Source organism: Nycticebus coucang, chromosome 3, assembly GCF_027406575.1.
Source record: "Nycticebus coucang isolate mNycCou1 chromosome 3, mNycCou1.pri, whole genome shotgun sequence".
Taxonomy (NCBI): Eukaryota; Metazoa; Chordata; class Mammalia; order Primates; family Lorisidae; genus Nycticebus; species Nycticebus coucang.
The window spans coordinates 27,290,634-27,309,286 of record NC_069782.1 but is presented as its reverse complement, the minus strand read 5'-3'; the positions used below and the strand labels follow the sequence as shown (position 1 = coordinate 27,309,286).

Below are 18,653 nucleotides of genomic sequence, written 5' to 3'. Positions count from 1 at the left end.
AACTGACATCAACAGGCAATTGCACTAATGTACACAGCTATGATTTAATAAAAAAACAAACAAAACAAAAAAAAAAACTGACATCGAATTCTGTTAGTTCTTGGTTCAGTAAGTTCTCTCCAGCTGACCCTTCCTTGCTATCCTTAGGCCCATCTACCTGAATCCAGATCTACATTTTCTATCTCACCTATTAAAAGGGCAGGAGTTTAACCAGTTTTCACTGTTTTCAATGTTTTGTTTCTTCAATTGCATCTACACAAAGAAAGTCATCGCACTAACCTTCTAAACTTCCACTTTTGTCCCTTTGCAACCCTGCTCAGGATGCACAATGCTTCTTCCTTCAGTGAAGGAACTGGGCCCCTCCTTCTGTGACCTTAAGTCCTAAGTGTTTTTTCCAATTCCAACTATCCAACGTCTTCCTCCTCCCTTCACCACCCACCAGATGCATCTCAGCACTGCTGTCCAAGGAGCACAGTTCTGTACTTTTTGTTTTACCTCAAGATTTACATCAGTCTCTTATGAGCATGGCGTCCCCAACGCCTCTCCCTCTTATGCAAATCCTGCCATCCCTTCAGGATCTCTTCCTTGAGGCCTTCTTTTCTTTCCTGATCCATTTTGGCTCACACACTGTTGCATGGATCCCTCTGTTTTTATCACCCTTGTCGGATGCTCTCCTGGTTATGGAGAGCATTCACTTTCTAGGTGCCATACAACACTCAGCGCAGAACTCGTGTGCCACTGAATTGCAAATACCTACTTATGTACCAGTTTCTTTCTATGTAAATACTTTCATAGAAAAGTATACAAACTTTCTATGTATAAAGCGGCATATTACAAATTCTGCAGGACACCCACAATAAGAAAAACAAGAGTTGCTAATACATATACAGTGTATGTACACATATCTAACTGAAACCCAAGTTTTGTAAAATAATGCTTCTTTTTATTATAAACATTGTAACTGCACTTACAGTTACCTCCTTTTTTGGACAAATGCTTATTAGGAATTATAATTTTATTATTTTAATTTTAGTCATTATGTAAAAAAGTAAAGAATGCCACAAAGGCTCTGCGTTCTGTGTGTCACTGATTTTGAAATAGATTACAAAAGTATGCAAAGAAAATGGGAAGATTTTTAATAGTTGTGGGTTCAAACCCGGCCCCGGCTGAACTGCAACCAAAAAATAGCCGGGTGTTGTGGCGGGCGCCTGTAGTCCCAGCTACTTGGGAGGCTGAGGCAAGAGAATCGCTTAAGCCCAGGAGTTGGAGGTTGCTGTGAGCTATGTGATGCCGTAGCACTCTACCGAGGGCCATAAAGTGAGACTCTGTCTCTACAAAAAAAACAAGACATTGAGTGGGAAATATTCTAGATAAGTGAATGAAATGTCTAGATAATTGAAATTCTTGCCATGCAAGGGTCAAATTTTTAAATCCTGTGACTATGGATTTCTAAATTTCTTTCTTTTTTTGTTTTTGAGACAGAGTCTCACCATGTCACCCTGGGTAGAGGGACATGGTGTCACAGCTCACAGCAACCTCAAACTCTTGGGCATAAGCGATTCTCTTGCCTCAGCCTCCCAAGCAGCTGGAACTACAGGCCTGCCACAACACACGGCTATTTTTTTATTACAGTTGTCATTGTTGTTTAGCTGGCCTGGGCTGGTTGTGAACCCGTCACCCTTGGTGCATGTGGCCGGTGCCGTAACCACTGTGGGTGCTCAGCCATGAATTTCTAATTTTCTAAATGTCCAAGATTGTGTTCCTATTAACTAGGGTCATACACATAAGCAAATCTGGGCCATGACACCAGCACAGTGACCTCAGGAAGACGCCTGAACTAGATCAATTAAGGGACCTGGTTTCTAATTAACTTTGCAGACCTCAGATCCCTCATGGGAGAAAACAAGGTGACTGAACTCTGACCGCTAAGGTCCGTACAGCTCTTACATTTTACTACAGAGGCTGGCAGCCCCCACACAAAATGCCAACAGTCTTCTTAAGAAACGAAATTATTAACATATGACCACTAATATGTATTAAATATTTACCTTTTCTTAAAATGAACCTTACTCAGCAAAATAACAATTAAGCAAAAAGCAGTTAAACACTGTATGCAGCAACTTTAATTTTGCTAGCATCTCAAGCTGTATTCTGTCAGCTCCTGAACATTTTTAAAGTTCCTGAAAATTTTTATGACACCAACTCATAAGCATTTGTTATTAGTACAAATATTTGTTTTTAGAACACAAAAGTACACATGAGAAAGAGTGGAAATTCACAACAGCAAGGCACTAAGGTCTGGTGTAACTGAATACATCAGATTCAGATACAACATATTTCAAGCAAACTCAAACACCTGAGTTCAAGTGAGTCTCTTGCCTCAGCCTCCTGAGTCGCTGGGACTACAGGCGCCCATCACAACGCCTGGCTATTTTTTAGAGACGGGATCTCGCTCTGGCTCAGGCTGGTCTCAAACCCGTGAGCTCAGGCAATCCACCCACCTCGGCCTCCCAGAGTGCTGGGATTACAGGAATGAGCCGTCGCACCCAGCGCTGGGTAAGTATTTCTAAAGGAAGGTGGCAGGAGACTGGAGAACACAGACAGCCTGCAGCAGCTCTGCAAACCACGAGAGGCTGAGGACCACGCAGGCAAGAAGAAAGCAGAGTTTTAAAGTAGGTGGGATTTTAAATTTTTAATAAATAAAATATTTTTGAAAGAGGGTCTCTGTCGCTTAGGCTGGAGTGCAGTTCACTGCAGCCCTGAACTCCTGGGCTCAAGTGATCTCCCCGCCTCAGCCACACCCAAGTAGCTACAACTATAGGGCACATGCCACTGTGCCCAACACTTTTTTTTTTAATTTTTTGTAGAGACAAGTTCTCATGGTGTTGCCCAAGCTGGCCTCGAGTTCCTGGCCTCAACTGATCCTCTGGTCTCAGCCTCCCAAAGTGCTGGGACTAAAGATGTGAGCCACCATGCCCAGCCAGGTCTGATTCAAAAATCAGAAAAATAAAATATTAAGAAATAGAGAAGGAGAAACAGCAAAAAGAATAAGAACCTACAAAATCCTAAACAGACACTGTTTAAATGTTTAACACTAAAAATACAGAGCTGCAACTATACAGATTTCAAATTTGGTTCATGTCACATGAAAATGATTAATTTGTACAATCTGGTCTCATATGACCATCTACTCAAACTGTACTACATGCCAATACTAAGTGAGCCCTGGGATGCAGGGATCACATAACCGGATGTGTGTGTGTTTTTTAAACATTTAAAACTAAGGGTAGCTGAGTTCTCACGTGAAAGAATAGTGTCCATCACACGATAGAAAATTAGGCATTTTGCCTCATAAATACACAATTGGTGATTTATTCTCTGTCTACTCACTTCTCTTCTGGGGAGCTAAAATACTAAACACACTCTAATTATTATTATAGCCTGGTGCTTTCCATCAGAGGACTAAAGAGATTACAAAAGCAGGAGTTCAAGGTAACTTCCCTGCAGGGTGTGATTCCTTCTGTCTTTTGGAATGAAAAGAGAAATCCCCCAATGTATGATGCAAATTAATATCGTCCTCCCCGAAGCCAGAAGATGTCCCAGATTCTTCTAACTGAAGGAAAGTGCCAGGGAACACCATCTCACTCGGTACTATGATTCAAATTCTGTCTGAAAAAATAAAAATCCAAATTAGATTAGTGAAAGAAAAAAAAAAAAAAAAAGTGAGGGTGGGGTGGAGATAGAAGGCAGGCTGGGAGAATTTCAATGCCAGATACTTTTTTTCTCTTTACTGGGAACTGCAATAAACCAAATCATGGGTCTGTACCTGGCACAGAGCTGCACTCTGCAAAGAGACGGTGAGAACTCTCAGACGGGCCACCTGCTCTGAGCTTATTCCAGCACTGCCTGTGTACAGAACTACTACTGGAAAACATTAATTTTAAGTCCAAAGGTAAAATGCCTTTTTTAAGGGGCTTTTCTCAGGCCTCGTTCCCTAAGATATATGGATGATGGAGTTTTCTTTCTGCTTTTCTTTTGCCTTGGAAGAGAGGATGAAGTTAATATGACTCCAAGGGCTCCTACATTCGTAACAGTATCTACAATATGGTGCACTTGATTTATTCGACTCCGTCAACCTACCTTATTCAGCATTTCAAAATGGTGAAGGATCATCTGTTTAAGATTCTTCAGTTGAGAACATTATGAAACCTCATTCAGCCCAGGATATTACCCTGAATTTGATAAACTAACAGTTCCTTGATTTCTATACTTTGCTGACTCCGATGTCATTTATTGCTTTAGATGTTATGACTGATGTTTTAATAATAAGATAATTGCCAATATGACGGTACCACAATTCCTGTGTCAGAGAGACACTTTGCTTGGCTGTTTTTCTTCCTGGGTAGACGTGTAATCAACAATCAGTGAATATGTACTTCATATTATGGAACTGACACAAAGGGTTCAATCATATCTAATCAGAGGCAAGAACATATTTATTGTATTAAGGGGCATATCCTTCAAAGGAACCCAACTTTATACAGAAATGGGGAGAAGTCATAAGCCTAATTAAGCAGGAACTAAATGACAACAGATCTGGCAGAGCATCATTTATTTTCCACTTACATAGCATCGTTCATCAAAACTTTCAATAAATCTTTCCAACTGCTCTTGTCCCAACCTAGGATATGATTTGCTGAATATGTCACAAGTCTGTTCTGAATCACACCCTATGCCATGGACAGCCGCCCGAGACTCGGCACCCAGGACTCTCCCTTGCCTCCCATATCACTACGGCCTTTTTTCTTCTTACTCTAACACAGTGATTTTCAACCGGTGTGCTATATGCCCCGAAAATTTTTAAAGATCATTACTTAAATTATTTTTGAAAAAAGTTCAAAGCACAGTAAATGTATTCCTTTTTTTTCTTTTTTGGGAAGGGGATCAATATAATTTAAGTGTTGTTAAGCAGAAGTTTAGCTATAGGTTTAAGTGTGCCGTGAGATAAAAAAAAAAAGGTTGAAAAACACTGCCCTAACACCAGACCCCTCCTTTCCAGCACCTGATGCCTGCCTGGGCTGGGTCCTTTGTACCGCCCATGCAGACCACTGCAATGATTTACCTCATTTGTCTCTAGGCTGCCCCTCTCAATGGTCACCAGATAGACCAGTCTATGCTCTAGCAGGGGTGCCCAACCTTTTTTTCTTTTCTGCTGCACATTAGAATAAGAATTGTCTTGGGCCACACATGAAATCCAGAAACATTAATGAAAGCTGCTTAGCAAAGAAAAAGGTCCCACGCATATTTTCTGCAATATCAGACATCACAGATGAGCAAGACAGTCCTCAGACAATCTGCACGGGCCGCAGGTTGAAACCTTCTTTAGCCACTAAGTTATAAATACATTCCTTTTCTTTGGATTTTTAAATATCATAATCTCTTCCACCATCATGATCATCACAAGGAAAGAAAGGCAAGGAAGAAAAAAAAAAACCATCTAGCTTTTTGGAACTTTCATACAGTTCTCAAAAACACTTTAAAATAGGCACCCCCCTCCAAAAAAAAAAAAAACTCCTAAACTCAAGAGATTTTTTTTTTTTTTTTTTTTGGAAGAGACAGTGTCTCACTTTGTCGCCCTCAGTAGAGTACTGTGGCATCACAGCTCACAGCAACCTCCAACTCCTGGGCTTAGGTGATTCTCTTGCCTCAGCCTTCCAAGCAGCTGGGACTACAGGCACCCGCCACAATGCCTGGCTATTTTTTTGTTGCAGTTTGGCCGGGGCCGGGTTTGAACCCACCACCCTCGGTATATGGGACCAGGGCCCTACCCACTGAGCCACAGGTGCCACCCATAAACTCAAGAGATTTAAAGAACAGAAATGGAGATCAAAGTATTTACAAGTCTTTCACCCCTATGTCTGACTCTTCCTGGCAGTTCTAAAATGATAGTCTACCGCCACCACAGCCACCACTCCACCTGTTTCCAATTCTGAAAACAGCATAGACATAATCAATAGGGAATATCACCTTAAAAATTTTTTATACAAAGGGGCTAAAATGGAAATGAATCTAAACGGGCTATGGGGGGAGCTGCCCAAGCTAAACTGTGAACACAGAGAGGCAGGATGCAGAGCTATGCCGACAGCACACTCTCTGTGCTTTAAATGAGGGGTGGGGGGACTTATGATTCATGTATACAATTGTATTCTATTTGTATGGAATTTTCTAGAAGGAACCTTAAGAATCTGTGAGAACTAGGACTGGGAATCTGGGTACAGAGACACTTTGTTTTAATACTATTTTCTTTTTGGTATAGTTTTTTTTTTTTTTTTTTTTTTTTGGCCGGGGCTGGGTTTGAACCCACCACCTCCGGCATATGGGTCCGGAGCCCTACTCCGTGAACCACAGGCACCGCCCTGGTATAGTTTTTTATTCACCTTATTTTCCTATTTTTGAAAAAGCCTCAAAGTGAGACAGATATGCAAATTCCTACCAAGTGTCATCAGCAGCTTCCTTGTATCCTCTCAGCACCTACGACGTTACCAACAATAGCAAAGTAACTGGTCTCCAAGACAGGGGGCATTTTTGTAACTCACACTAAGTTAATGATTTCGTTTATGTGATTTTAGAAAAGTTAACTCGGTATATGGGACCAGAGGCCTTTTAAATTTCCCAAGCAAATAAAACCATGTCTTAAAAGGTAGTTCTAAAAAACAAAAATATATATGGACCTAGGTTGGAATTGCCAAGCCATAAACATAACTTTTCAAGTGAAAACCCCATAAAAAATGACTATGTAGTAATGTTGTATCTTGCTTATATTAATAACTTCACACAGTACCATCTTCTCAAGGATCCAATGTCACTGAAAACTGGGGTTCCCAATGCTCACAGCTTTGATTCTGTATTTAGTGTGTAATGATGAGTCCCCTACAGACTTCTCACTGAGGACATCCATGGGAGCTGCCCATGGCAGTGTGTGACAGGTGTGTATATACAAGTATGTCTACACACAGGGTCATACCTGCCATCTATGGGAGACTGGTTCTAGAACTCCCCGAAGTTATTAAAATCTGTACATACTCGAATCCCTGATATGAAATGGTACAGTATCTGCCTATAACTAACACATTCTCCCATATACTTTAAATCATCTCTAGATTATTTATAATATCAAATACAATAAAATGCCATGTAAATAGTTACACTGTATTATTTAGGGAATAATGATAAGAAAAAAATGTCTGTACATGTTTAGTACAAGAAATTGTTTTCCCAAATACTTCTGATGCACAGTTGGCTGACTCCATGGAAGCGGAACCCATGCACAGTGAGGGCCAACTGTGTGTCTGCCCACGGCAGCTGGAGAGTCCCACAAAGTTCACCTACTGACTCCTGAGGGCTAGACTGCTTTATCTGGGATTCTTGGGTTTTAAAGTTTAGTTTTGTCCTTTGAAAATCGTTTCTGTAACAACCTCAAAAAGGAATAACACTATCTCCTTGAGGGTGAAGTCAGTTTCTCAGAAGCCACAGCAGGACAGGACCACTTTCACTTTTTATTTTTTTTAATGGCTCTAGGATTCATTTCAAAGTGAAGCAATTCTAAAATTAGATACGGATGTGTTTGAAATGTTTGCATTTACCTAATTCTTAAAATATTAAGAACTGTTTGGCATTTGAACATGCACATGCCCTAGAGACCCAAAAATTCAATTCCTAGGTTAGAGGAACAAGTGCCCACGTTAGGTTAAGTGCAGTAAGAATATCTGTACAGCATTGTTCAAAGACAGACAACAAAGCAACAATAAAAACCAAAGCCACAAATAATCCAAAAGCGTGTGAGCCAGAATGGATAGGATACCTTGTGTGTAGTTATTTGTACAGGGAGTGAAATAAACCAGAGCTAGAAGAATGAAAAGGGAAAATCTCAAAAGAAGTGAAAGGACAGAGTAGGAATTCTACTTTATAAAGGTCAGATACAGGGAAACTCTTGTTTAGGTATGAACACAGTGGTGGTAAAAAGGGGGAAATACAGGGAATGGTTAACACACGGACAGCCATGACCTCTTGGGGGTGGGAGGGCTTGTGATTGAAGGGATAAACATCAGGGAAGAAGTTCACAGGGTCAAGTTCAACTCCTTACCCTGGTTTTAGGTACAGGGTGTGTCATGTTATTTGTTTATTTTTTGAGATAGTCTCACTTTGTCACCCTCAGTAGAGTGCTGTAGCATCATAGCTCACAGCAACCTCCAAATCTTGGGCTCAAGTGATCCTCTTGCTTTAGCCTCCCAAGTAGCTGGGACTGCAGGCGCCCACCATAACATCTGCTATTTTTAGAGACAGGGTCTCACTCTTGCTTAGGCTGGTCTGAAACTCCTGAGCTCAGGCGATCCACCCACCGCCTCGGCCTCCCAGAGTGCTAGGATTACAGATGTGAGCCACCGTGCCTGTTATTTTTAGGGAATATCTTCTCTGTGTAATATTTACCAGTTTACAAACATTTGAAAATAAATGAAGTTACACAGTACAATAAACTAAATGCTTGTATGTGTGTGTGCTTAAGTTGTAGAATGAAGGACTTCTTTCAATCCCATTGCTTTATCTATGGCTTTGTACTTTAACTCTCTGGGTATTAATGTTAAAATCTAAATTTGATGTCCTACTTAAATTGTAACCTAGTCTCAAAGGCCCTCAAGGCTACCATTGCACTGTTTCTTCCTAGATCAATAGTTCATTATCCTCACTGGTTTTCACGCAAGAATATAAAAGATGTAATTGGGAAAAAGCCCAGCGTTCTTCCCCCAGGCCACACCAAACATCCAGACACTCCAGCAGTGGTTGAATGAAGGAGGAGAGAGACCACCAGCATTGTGAGGGCTTCTCTAGAACAGCCTGTCAACCAGCTGCTGGCCAGAGACTCATTCCTACATCCCTTAAGCAGCCTGGCACAGAAGTACAGAAGGCAGCTGCGTCTGTTTTACGAGCCATTTTCCCCTTCATTGCAGCTAAAACTATGTAGCCAAGCTGTCAACAACTGGCCCTCACAAAAGACATTTTTTAAATAATAGAAATCTAACCTCCAAGAAGCAAGGGATCAGAGAACAAGGAGCAAAGGTTCCCATCCCACCCCACCCCCTGTTTTGGTTTCTAAAGACTGGGGTTAGTCATCAACAACAACATTTGCTTACAGAATTGGAGAAGAAAACCCTGAATAAATGCATTCAAATATTTTAACATCCGTGGAATTCTGAAGGAAAGATTATATTTATTTTGTGAACTCTACAGAGGTCTTCCATGAGGAAGCCACACACGTAGCCGCACACTGAATACAGACTTCCCACCAGAGCAGCAGCTCCCAAAGACGGAATTCACATGACTGGAACCTCCACGGCCCTACAGGGAGCACGTCCCACCCCACCATGGGGTGTCCGAGCATGGCCAACGGAGCCCTGATTCAGACGCACCCTACATTTCTCCCAGAGTGTGGAGGCAGCCACCACACCCTTCTTCCCCATGCTGGGCTCACAGCAGCACATAGTCGGTTTTACAGAGTCTCAAGTATCCAGGCAAGGACTGGAATATGCCCACTTGTTAAAAGGCCAGATGTTAACGTACAAAGTTAGATTCCAACGCAGAGCCTGATTAGACTCAGGATTACTTTGCAACTCACAGGCAAGTGGGAGATCTGGCTCTTCTCCAGCCAGCAGCCAGCACACTCAAACCCAGATCTCCATCCTTCTCTGAAATCACTCATGCCAGATTTACATTTTAAAAAGGACCAACCAGTAAGTTTGGTGGTTCACTGAGAGTCTACAGGGGTCTTCAAACTTTTTAAACAGGGGGCCAGTTCACTGTCCCTCAGACTGCTGGAGGGCCAGACTATAGTTTTTAAAAAAAAAAAAACTATGAAGAAATTCCTATGCACACATCCTATTTTGAAGTAAAAAAACAAAACGGGAACAAGTACAATCACACCCCTCGTGTGGCCCGTGGCCACAGTTTGAGCTGGTTTAGGCATTTAAATACCTAGAAAGCACTGAGAAATTAGAGCGGGATGTAGCAAGTACAAAGATAACTATTAAGAGCACAAACACAGTTTGCATTTCTTGGTTTTGTTGTTGTTGCTACTGTTGTTTTTTTTTTTTTCTTTGAGACAGAGTCTCACTCCGGTTGCCTGGGCTAGAGTGTGGCGGCATCATCACAGATCACTGCAACTTCTAAATCCTGGGCTCAACTGATCCTCCCGTCTGAGCCTCTTGAGTAGCTGGGACTACAGGCATGTGCCGGGACACCACGCGTGGCTAATTTTTTTCTATTTTTAGTAGAGACGGGGTCTCACTCTTGCTCAGGTTGGTCTAAAACTCTTGAGCTCAAGAGATCTTCCCACCTTGGGTTCCCAGGGAATTAGGATTACAGGCGTGAGCATCTCACAGGATGTTAATTACCATAAAGCTTTACTATACCAATTTACACACTCCAGCTGAAATGGAAGCATATGGAAGACTTACCAAATGCTACACAAATCAAATCAGGGAGCACAGCAGGATCGGCAGCCAGCTCACCTTTCTGCCCAAGAGGCATTTGAGTCAGTCAGACTGGCGGGCTAGATATTCCAAACAGCACCTACTGCATGACTCACCCTGGACTTTGGAGATACTGCTCACATTATCTCAGAGTAGTCCCTGTGTTTGCCTCAGAGAAACTCCACGCCCTGCACTGTACCCAATGCAAACGCCAGCAATAACACACTATATTCAACATACCGCTGCACAAACGGGCTCTTTGTGCTGCCAACAGAAGAGACCCACATTCTGTATTTGTGCAGGGAGGCTGACTGGAACAGGATCCTGCTGTCACACAGCTCTGGGGTCGCAAGAAGACGGACATTCCGTCTGGTACTCCCTGTTTACCAACGAGGAAACAGGCTCACTTCAACAAACCCTGGTTGGGCGAAGGCAAAGCACTGGGTTGAGAACAAGAAACACCAATATGAAATGAAGGCAGAGCCAGCAGAAAGGGGAGGGAAGTGGCTCGAGGGCACCGAGCAGAGCCAGGAGTCTGCTCTGTTGATTCATTCATGAGACAGAAGCGTGCTGGGTGCCTCCGGTGTCAGGCGCAGCTTGGGGCATGGCCCCCTCCCAGCCTAATGGCCAGGGAGAAAGACACAATGACAGCCGGTGATTGGTGCCAGGAGGTTGAGAGTACTTGGGAGGGGCTGCTGAAGGGAGAGGAGAGGAAGGGAAAGGGGACGTGGTGCTTATAAAGTAGGAGGAAAGACCGTCGGAAGACAATGCAATCAGTCACTCAGCAGGTATTCATCTGGAGGGTCTGGTGCAGGTGAAGGCGGCAGAAGCCCTGGGCTGACAGATGGTCAGATCTCGAGGACTCCACTCCAGCCGTGCTGAGGCATGTGGATTCATTCTCCAGGCAGCTGTGTAAGGGATCGGGATGATCAGATCCCTGCTTTAGACAAGTCCTGCGAAAGCAGGCTGGGAAACACATTTCTGTGGTGCGGACCGGAGCTTGTTGGCTACAGCAGGAGTCTGCAGGGGCTGGATGGGGTGGCAGCGGAAGGGAGGGAACAGCCTCCGAGATACACAAAGGAGGGGACTTAAGAGGACTGTCACCAGCCAGACGGGGGTAGAGGGGCAGGGGTGTCAGGACAGCCTCATTTCTGTTCCGTTCCTCTGGCAGCTGATGACAAGAGGCGCTGTCAGCTGCAAACAGGATGAACTTGAGGTTCCTGGGAGACACCTACACACAGCTGTCCTGACAAACACCCAACGGGAAAGGGGCTGAGGAAACCGCATCAGAGCCCATCAGTGACAGTGCTGTGAACCCCTCTCTGAGAGGACAGGCACAGACTTAGATCAAATCTAAGGTCTGTCTCTTTGCAGCTTTATGACCTTGGGCAAATAAAAGAATTTTCTGAGCCTCTGGTCTCCACTAAAGAAATTCCTCTTGGGATTTCACGAGATTAGAAAAGGACCTGATATCATAGCAGACACAAGACATTTAACATTTTCCTCTTGACCTTTCGTGATTATATGCTTTGTATTATAATAATTTGAGTACCTAACTCTTGCAGATTACGAGCTTTCTGCTGTCTGTCATTCATCTTCAAATTCCTTTTGACCTTTGTGCACAGATTCTCAAATATTTGAATTGCCACAAGTCATATGAAAAACTCAGGTCAGAATATCCTGGGGGACCAGGGGCTTCCTGCCATTGACATTAAATAAGGCAAAGATCTCAAAACTGCCATGTGGTTTAAGTGGCATTAATTTAATTCTGTGTTGAGGGTTGGGGTGGGGGAGAAAAGGGCAAGGAGATTTGAGAGAGAGAGAGAGAATTTTGTCAAGCTAATAAAGCCTAGCCAAGGTAAAAGAACTTGTGTGAAACTATATTGTAATATTAAAGAGGAAGAATGTCTACCAAAGTTAATATTGCATAGCCTCTACCTTCTGCTTCAGTTCAACTAAAGGTCTTAAGGAATGTTAAATAATAAATTCTAGCAAATGGATCTTGCATTAAACCAAACGTTAAGTCGACAGTACACTCTGTATATAAGAAATGCATATACTTTCTTTGCTAGGCTCATCTTGCTTATTCTATTTATAACTCGTAAAATGAATATTTTAAAACTACAATAAGATCTTTAGAAACCAGACTGACCACGAGGGATGCATAATTCAGCCCCACATAGCTAAGCTTGCTCATTTTTCTCCTGGTTTTGCCTTCAAATCTGGGCTCTGATTTGTCTTGCCTATTTTTACGGCTGCCTTCCTGGTCTGCAAATACCTTGGTCACTGGATATTTTATTTCATCTCAAACTTAACTTGCCAAAAAAACATCTTCACAATCACCTCTTCCTTCCAAATCCTTCCCTGGTGTCTTCATCCATCCCCATCCTTTCCCATCCTCAGCCTAGTTCAGCATCCCTAATTCATCTTACACGTCTCAGTCATAAACGTCTTGGAAAAAGAAAAACCACCCACGTTTCTAATGTAAAATTATTTGACAATCACATCAAAGCTTTCAAGTCATTTGGCTCACCTATTTTAATTAAATGTGCAGAATGATTTAATCAGAGTGAATGTTCTTCCACCTGTCTTCAATCTGGCCACCTGAGATGTGGCTAAAGTGTGACCAATCTGAGAGGACATTTTGGTCCCTAAGTGCTGACAAAGAACGCGTCCTCTCTCCCTCATGTAGGCAGTCCTAACCCTGGGGATCCTGGCTGCTCTCGAATCTTTCTGGGCTCTGGGTGAGACAACACACTTGTCGTCCCTCTTATGACCGGTAAGAGTCTAGCACCTTGCTGACACAGAGTCTCAAGACACCACCCAATTCTCCTCTGCTCTGAATAGATTCAATTTTTTTGTGTTTGTAAGATCCTCTCCTATTCCTGGGCGGCGCCTGTGGCTCAGTGAGTAGGGTGCTGGCCCCATATGCCGAGGGTGGCGGGTTCAAACCCAGCCCCGGCCAAACTGCAACAAAAAAATAGCCGGGCATTGTGGCGGGCGCCTGTAGTCCCAGCTGCTTGGGAAGCTGAGGCAAGAGAATCACGGAAGCCCAAGAGTTAGAGGCTGCTGTGAACCGTGTGACGTCATGGCACTCTACCCAAGGGTGGTACAGTGAGACTCTGTCTCTACAAAAAAAAATAATAATAATAATAATAATAAGATCCTCTCCAATTCCTCTGACAGTAGGGGACAAAATAAAGGCAGATAGAAGCCAGATTTGATGGTATCCGCTACTAAGCTGGCAACATCCCAGACCACCTGCTCCTGGCCTGTGTGAGTTACCCTGAGACTCACAGGAGAAACTCGCTATCCGAGTGAGACACTACTGAAAAACGGCCCTCTTCATTTGAACATCACATGGACACACACATTAAACACACACACACAGTGTCTAACTCTACTATGACTTATGTCAGAGGTGTTGTTTAAAAGCATCTTATGGCTGAGATGCTTCACCCAAAACTGCCCTGAGGCTTCTACTAAGGGAGCAGATCATATCCCTGGAGGGGCTTACCATGCTCTAAAGCATGATTTGCTCACTACCACGCTGTGCTCTGGGGTAGTCTTTCTTACTTCAGAACCCAGTCCAAAAACACTCTTCTTGCAAATGCAGGGTTAGCCCCATGCATTGCCAAGCCAATCCCCATCCACCTCTCCCTCAGAACACCTTAATTATCTTTTAAATTCTCTCTTAGCAGTCTCAAGTTTTAAGCAGACAAGGAGAGTTAGCTGCTTGCCTGCTGCCTCAGAGTCAACTGACCCCAGGAAGCCTTCCAAAAATAAAAAGTTTATCTTGCAAATTGGTGCGACCTTTGGGAGAACAATGTGTTCACATTTAAGCTTATTTAAAAGACACTTACCCTTTGACCCAGCAGTTTTACTTTTAGAAATTTATCCATATATGGTTATAAAAAGCATACAAAGATTTTCAATACAGAAATGCACAGCAAAACAAATGTAGAGGGGGAAAAAAAAAAACCCAGAACTTAGACTGTGTGTCAATAGGGGACTGGTTAAACAAATACAGGACATGTACATTTTGTGCGGAAACCATTTCTGTGGACACATAAGAAATAAAATATTTCTATCTCTGAGGGAAAGGATAAGCTAACAAGAGAAAGTTTATCCTTAACCCCTTTAGTTCTACAGTATTTTTTTTTTTTAATGAACTTGCACTTTTTAAGTTAAACTAGTTAACAGGAAAAAAGTGAACTTTCATAATTTAGGTTTATGCAGGCCTATTAAACACTTCATTTAATGTAATTTACTCTTTGCTAAACAGGAAATAGAAAAACTAGGCACAAAGAGACGCATAGACCATATATATATATATATATTTTTTTAATGTGTTTGCTTTAGCGGTTAACAATCTAATCATTAAATATTTCCAGAAGATCAAGGCTTTTTTCTCTAAGGCACTTGCTCTACGTATTATTGACTTTTCTATAACCCCACTGCCTTGGCGTAACCATCTCATTTCTGCCAAACGTGTGTTTACACTTAAATTCAGATTGACTCAGGAAATTGGGTTATGGTCAGTTTTTAAGGTTTTGCCTTAAACCTTAAAAAGAAAAACACCACCCCACCCCACCCCACCAAATTCCTTCAGGTTTAAAAAAAGAGAGAGAGAGATTAATAGCCAGGCCCTGGATAGGAAATAACTGAATCTTTGGGTCTGGAATCCAATCGATGTATTTTTTAACAAGCCCTGGACCTGGCTTATTGTACCCTCTATGAATCCCCAACAATAAAAAAAAAAAACAAAAACCAAGCCCTGGAACTAGGAAGGCGCCTGTGGCTCAGTGGGTAGGGCGCCGGCCCCAAATACCGAGGGTGGTGGGTTCAAACCCGGCCAAACTGCAACAAAAAAATAGCCGGGCGCTGTGGCAGGCACCTGTAGTCCCAGCTATTCGGGAGGCTGAGGCAAGAGAATCGCCTAAGCCCAAGAGCCGGAGCTTGATGTGAGGCTGTGACACTACGGCACTCTACCGAGGGTTACTAAATGAGACTCTGTCTCAAAAAAAAAGTGGCTCAAAGGAGTGGGGCTCCGGCCCCATATGCTGGAGGTGGTGGGTTCAAATCCAGCCCTGGCCAAAAACTGCAGGAAAAAAAACCAAGCTCTGGAAGTGACCTGAGGTCACTGGCCCTGCCTCTTGCACACCAGAAGTAACCATGCTTAGCAAAGGCAACACAGCATGGAGTATTGTATGACCAAAGGTTACTGTGTCACTCCAAGATTTTAAAACAAAGTTTTCGAACACTGATACGGGGTTTGGAGTTAGCGCTGGGGGTATGCAAACCCACCGGGTCCTCCTGTCAACACAGCCTTCTGGTTCATTCCAAGGAGGTGAGGGGCTGCACGTGGGAAGAGCCGTCTTCAGAACTGGCTATTGTGGGCTAGTGCTTCAAGCTGTGGCTGCAGGGAATCTCAGGGGCAGAACCTGAAATCCCCATTTGACAGCCTCCTTTCGACTTCCCACTCCCACCCCTTTTTTTTTTTGGAGACAGTTTCAAGTTGTCACCTTGGGTAGAGTGCTGTGATGTCATAGCTCACAGCAACCTCCAACTCTTTGGCTTAAGCAATCCTCTTGACTTAGTTTTTCTATTTTTAGTAGAGACAGGGTCTCACTTTTGCTCAGCCTGGTCTCGAACTCGTGAACTCAGGCAATCCACCCACCTCAACCTCCCAGAGTGCTAGGATTCCCACCCCATTCTTAAATTCACATAGTTTGAAACTACTGAGCTAAACCAACTCTGAGATTGCTCAGCTATCTTTGCCCCACCTTAGAACTTGTGAATCAGAAATCTCTAATCGAGGTTCCGTGTTTTAAATCAGTGCCCCAGGTTATTCTTATAAACCAGAAAGTTTAGAATACACCAGTTCAGGTCAAACTCATTTTAAGATAAGGGAATCAAGGCCCGAGAAGTAAAGTAATTTCCCCCAAGTACTTACAGCTGATTAATAAATAGCCGGGAGCCCTGAAACCTGGTGAACTAATTCTTTCCTTTTAGACCAATACTGCCAGTGTAAAAATGTGTAAACTTGACAGCCTCAGTCTCTGCGAAGTTTCTGATTCATCGTGATGAGGCCATAAATAAGTGACTAAGTCTGAACCCGGAAGGCATGTCACAACGAGCCACTGGATTAAGTGCCACTGGTTTAAAGGATAACTATAAAACTGTCCGGGATTAACCTGTCCCCCAGAGTTCTTTCACTTTCAGTATCAGTATGAGCAGAAATATGAAACTGCACATCTGACACAGAAAAGTAAACCCAGTTTCACACAATTACAACAAGGTGAAGCAGGAACACAGGCTGATGCAAAACTCTCAGATCTCACCCTTTTTTGGTCAAACATTAGTACCTTCAGCAAAAGAACTCTAACACTTACACATCTGGTGATTCTGTGATTTCTTCCCGCACCTTGCTACTGGAAGAAAGGGGTTGCTCCTACAGAGACTCCACCCAAAGACAGGAACCAGAACTTCCAAACCCATCAAAGAGAAACAAGAATGGGAAACAAAACCCCCTAACTTGGAAAGCACCCAGCAAGCTTTAATTCAGGGAGAGTTCAATCGAGTTATAATTGCCTCTAACTGGGCCTCCCACACGGCCTCACAATTTACAGCTGTAATCAGTTTCACGAAGAATATGTTGCGTTTTCTACCTTTAAAATCAGAATCCTCTCTGGTTAAGTACTTATCATGACTGTTTCGATTTTTTTTTTAAAAATATACCAAGACATAAAAAAGGATGAACGAATAAATAAAAATAAAGAGGCAGATGGATTTTTTTTTAGAAATAAGTACCGATCCTTCTGACCTTAATGATAAGCCAATGAGACTCAAATTTGTAATGGAGACTGATGTTGATTCGGGAAACCTTTCTGTTCCAGACCACGTGGTCCAAAAAAGCACATTCACTTGGTCGGACATTTTCCATACTCTGATTGTTATCTTTCTTGGCATGCTCAGCTCTCCTTAATAAAGTCACAACCCTTGTTGCCATGGAACCCAATCAGACATGAAGCCTGTTACTATGACTTCCCTGTAGATCTAAAAAAAGACCCAATGACCAAAAGACCAGCTCTGTCTTTAAAAAAAAAAAAAAAAAAAAATCAAATCTAAGATTTCTGGTAAAACCTACCACTTTTATAGTCACTGAAGTTTTAGCTTTCATGGAGGCTAATTTGAACTCTTGAGTCAAAGCTAGCTGGTGTCTTTTAAAAAATTTTCAACTGAAGTTTTCCAAAGATGATGATTTTTATAAATAAATGCCTGGCAAAGAGTGAAAATGTTATTGGGATACTTTCCTTTTTTCTTCTTCTAGTCAAGATTTCTGAAATTTAGTAGCTATTTAGCAAACATGTGTCAGTCAGCAGCCACTAAATTGCAATATTCATTTCCATCAATACTTAATGTTTGCCAAGAGCTCATTATTTCTCTGTCAAGAAGAGATATTCTAAACAATACAATCAATCCTGTGTTCTGTCATATCTACAGCTGGACTAAATCTGTGGAGAAAAATCTCTGCGACTAATAGCAGAGCTACTTAAGGAAAGACAATTAACACTTGTTGAGCACCTAGCATGAGCGGGGCACTTTGACATCACCAAGAAAACCTGGTAACTGTGGCATTTCCATGTCTGTTTTGCAGATAAGGGACCATGGCTCAGAGAGTTTAAATATTTAAGCAGCTTGCTCAGGCTGCCATGCTAGAACGGCGTCTGGCCCCCGAAGCCAGAGCCATTCATGCACTGAACCAACACTTGATGTTAGGCTTCCGGTTTCTTTTTTTCTTTTTTTTTTTTTTAATTAAAGCAGAGCTGTGTACATCAATGAAATCATGGAGTACAATGTGCTAGTTTTATATACAATTTGAAATATTTTCATCAAACTGGTTAACATAGCCTTCATGGCATTTTCTTAGTTCTTGTGTTAAGACATTTATATTCTACATTTAGTAAATGTCACATGTACCCTTGTAAGATGCACCATAGGTGTGGTCCCACCAATTACTCACCCTCCACCCATCTTCCCCCCTCCCCTCCCATATTCTTGGGCTGTATTCTTGGGCTATAATTGGGTTATAGCTTTCAGGCTTCCTGTTCTTGAGGCAGGAATTCA

General features: G+C 42.5%; 1 protein-coding gene across 4 annotated transcripts in view; it reads right to left on the bottom strand.

The window, feature by feature from the left end:
• The window catches only part of TMCC3 (transmembrane and coiled-coil domain family 3), a 233,763-nt gene that overhangs the window by 23,067 nt on the left and 192,043 nt on the right, over window positions 1-18,653 (bottom strand). The window contains exon 1 of one of the 4 annotated variants that reach the window (XM_053585390.1): window positions 10,509-10,637. The exons of the other annotated variants lie outside the window; for them this stretch is intronic. The gene's annotated coding sequence lies outside the window, so the exon portion shown is untranslated. Of the gene's footprint in view, window positions 1-10,508; window positions 10,638-18,653 lie in introns of those variants that run through there. 4 annotated transcript variants of the gene reach the window in all.